The sequence below is a fragment of the Neofelis nebulosa genome, chromosome 3, assembly GCF_028018385.1.
Source record: "Neofelis nebulosa isolate mNeoNeb1 chromosome 3, mNeoNeb1.pri, whole genome shotgun sequence".
NCBI classification, from domain to species: Eukaryota; Metazoa; Chordata; class Mammalia; order Carnivora; family Felidae; genus Neofelis; species Neofelis nebulosa.
Genome location: NC_080784.1, coordinates 55789896 through 55793739, shown reverse-complemented (window position 1 = coordinate 55793739; position 3844 = coordinate 55789896).

Here is a 3844-nt window from a genome sequence, read left to right as displayed (position 1 = left end):
AATAGGAAAATAAGAATGCAGCAAGAGAAAAATTACTTATGTTCAAGGTACCCCGATAATAGTAATGGCTGGTGTCTTATTGGAAACGGTGCAGGCCAGAAGGCTTTGCATAATGGCATAATCAAAGTGCTGAAAGAAAAAAACTATCAAATAAGGATCTTATAGCCAGCAAAAAATATCTCTCAAAAAATGAAATAAAAAGCCCTAAGATAACAAATATTGTTGCTATCAAACATGTTTTATAATAAACACTTAAAGGAAGTTCTTTTTTAAAACAAAAAATTTTTAAATGTTTTTATTTATTTTTGAGATAGAGAGACGGAGTGTGAGTGGAGGAGGGGCAGAGAGAGGGAGACAGAATATGAAGCTGAGCTGTCAGCCTGGAGCCCAATGCGGGGCTCGAACTCACAGACCGCGAGATCATGACCTGAGCTGAAGTCAGATGCTTAACAGACTGAGCCACCCAAGTGCCCCAGGAAGTTCTTAAGATAAAAAGTAAGTGATACCAGACAGTAATTCAAATCAAATCTGCACACACACACACAAAGAGTGTCAGTAAAGGTAATATATTATATATATATATATATATATATATATATATATATATATATATAATTTTATATATATATATAAAATATATTTTATATATAAAATATAAATATATATAGTCATATATATAGATAGAGAGAGAGAGAGAGAGAGGCCTATAGTATATAGAAATATATTTGGCAATTGGCAATCCCAGCAAAAAGGAGATGGATGGGAACGAAGTTGATTCAGAGTAAGGAAATGACAACACATGTTCCGTTGAATTCACAGGTGGAAAAAAAACCAACTAGAAATTGCAAATATAATAAATTTGATAAATAAATGTTCTTCTTTCAAATGGCATGAGAAGATATAAAAAGATATTCTTTACAAGAAACAGTACTACAACACTGAACATCTCTACATGTGGAAAATGAATCCAGACACAGACTTTATACAAAAATTAACGTAAAATGATTCACAGACTTGGGGAGCCTGGGTGGCTCAGTAGGTTGTGTCCAACTTCAGCTTAGGTCATGATCTCACAGGTTCACGAGTTTAAGCCCCGCGGCGGGCTCTGTGCTGACAGTTCGGTGCCTGGAGCCTGCTTCGGATTCTGTGTCTCCCTCTCTCTCTGCCCCTCCCCCGCTCACATTCTGTTTTTGTCTCTCAAAAAATAAATAAACATTAAAAAATTTAAAAAAAAGTATCACAGACTTAAACTTATAGAACTAGAAGATAACACAGGAGAAAATCTTGACAACCTTGGGCATGGTGCCGACTTTTTAAATAGAATATCAGATACACGATCCATGAAAAATAATTGAGAAGCTGACTTCATAAAATTAAAACAATTTCTTCTCCGTGAAAGACAATGTCAAGAGAATGAGAAGACAAGCCACACACTGAGAGAAAACATTTGGAAAGACACATCTGACTAAGCACTGCCATCCAAAATATACAAAGAACTCTTAAAACTCAACAATAAGAAAACAAACAACCCTTATCTCTTCCCCAAAGAAGACATACAGACATACAGATGGCAAATAATCATATGAAAAGATGCCCCACATCATATGTCATCAGGGAACTGTGAACTGAGACAACACTAAGATACCACTGCACCTTTTAGAATGGCCAAAATCCAGAACACTGATAATACCTTGCACTGAAGAGGTTGTGGAAAAACAAAATCCTCATTCACTGCTGGTGGAAATACAAGCCATTTTGGAAGACCTTCGGCAGTTTCTTACATGACTAAACCTACTCTTATCATCTGATCCAGCAATCACACTCACTGATGTTTACCCAAAGGAGATGAAAACTTCAATGCACACAAACACCTGCACCGGGATATTTATGGCGGTTTTATTCATAATTAACAAAACTTGGAAGCAATCAAGGTGTCCTTCAGGAGATTTAGGGCTAAAATAACTGGTACATCTAGACAGTGGAGTGTTATGCAATGCTCAAAGGAAACGAGCTATTAAGCCATGAAAAGACATGGAGGAACTTTAAATGCATCGGACTAAATAAAAGCCGATCTGAAAATGCTACATGCGATATAATTCCAACTCTACCACATTCTGGAGAAGTCAAAGCTATGGAGACAGTAAAAAGATCAATGGTTGCCAGGATCTGAGTTTGGAGGAATGGATGTGTGGAACATGGAAGACTTTTAAGGCAGTGAAAATACTCTGCATGATACTCTGATGACAGCTACATATTATTAAACATTTTTCCAAACCCATACAATGTGCAACACTGAGTGAACCCTAAGGTAAACTGTGACCTTTAGACGATTCTGGTGTATCAATGTAAGTTCATCAGTTAGAACCAATGTACCACACCAGTGGGAGATGTTAGTAATGGGGGGAGGATATGCATACGGAGGGGCAAGGAATGTATGAGACTCTACTTTACTTTCAACTTTGCTGTGAACCCTAAAACCACTTTAAAAAATTAGTCTTTAAATATGAAAAAAAAATAGAATACGTAAGATAATTTTGAAGGAATATAAAGATTGGCAGTATTGATCAACCGGATATCAAGCTTTATGATAAAGCTGTAATTAAGCATTATCTGTAATTAAGACAACATGGAAATCGTGCAAGAATGGATACATGTTGCAGAATAGAGAGCTCAGATACAGAAACGTGTTACAGAAAAATGGTAATAGTACAAAACAGTCTGGAAAATACTGAAAGGAAAAATGTTTGATAATTTCTTATCTGTATGGTAAAATGAAACAAAATTAGATCCTTACCTCATACTGTATATGAAAATGAGTTCCAGATGGACTAAAAGCCTAAATATAAAAAACAAAGCAATAATATCTTGAGAGGAAAAGTATTAGATAACATCTTCATGATGAGGTAGCAAAGAATTTCTTTAAAATATACCAAAAAAAAAATCATGAAGCAAAAGAGTGATAAATTTGACTCAATGAAACTATAAAATTCTTTTTATACACAACTAGAAATAAAACTATAGGATTCTATCTTTATGATTTTGAATTAGGAGTATGATATTGTGATATAAGAAATATATATTTTGGTCTTTGTTCCCAGCTCCAGGTCAGAGTTTCTAAAACCCTTGTAATTTCCTGAAAAGGACTAAAGGGGCATCCTTTGTAATAATATTTGTTTTTGTTGCCAGTTCTGGAAATAGCTCAAAGGTGACAAAGGTGAAGGAGTGTCTTCTGTTATCGTATCAAGTCTGGCCAACCATACCTGAGTGTATGTTAATGAGGTGACTTTTGAAAAGCATCTAATGATGGGGAGCAGGTTCCTAGGGGAACCAACCTTGTGATTAGCAGGTTAGAACTTTCAGCGCCACCCTTAGTCTCTGGGGAAGAGAGGCTGGAAATGGATTCCCAGACTTCATTACATAGATATGATGAATGATATCATTGGCCATTGGTAATTCCTGGAGTTAGCACAGACCCCACAGGTGTAGGGTTCTGTGTAATGAAGGCCAGGAATTACCAATGGCGAATGATATCATTCATCATATCTATGTAATGAAGTCTCCATCATCCTAACACGAGGAGCTCAGAGGGCTTCTGGGTTGGTGAACACATCAAGGTGCCTGGAGTCTGGTGAACGTGGAGAAGGCACAGAAGCTCCATGCCTCTTCCCACATACCTTGTCCAATGAATCTCTTCCATTGGACTGTTCTGAGTTGTATCCTTTGTAATAAATCAACGAGAGTAAATAAAATGCTTTCCTGAATTCTGTGAACCATTATAGCAAATTATCAAACCCAAGGAAGGGGTCATGGGAACCCTTGATTTTGTAGCCTCTTGGTCAGCATT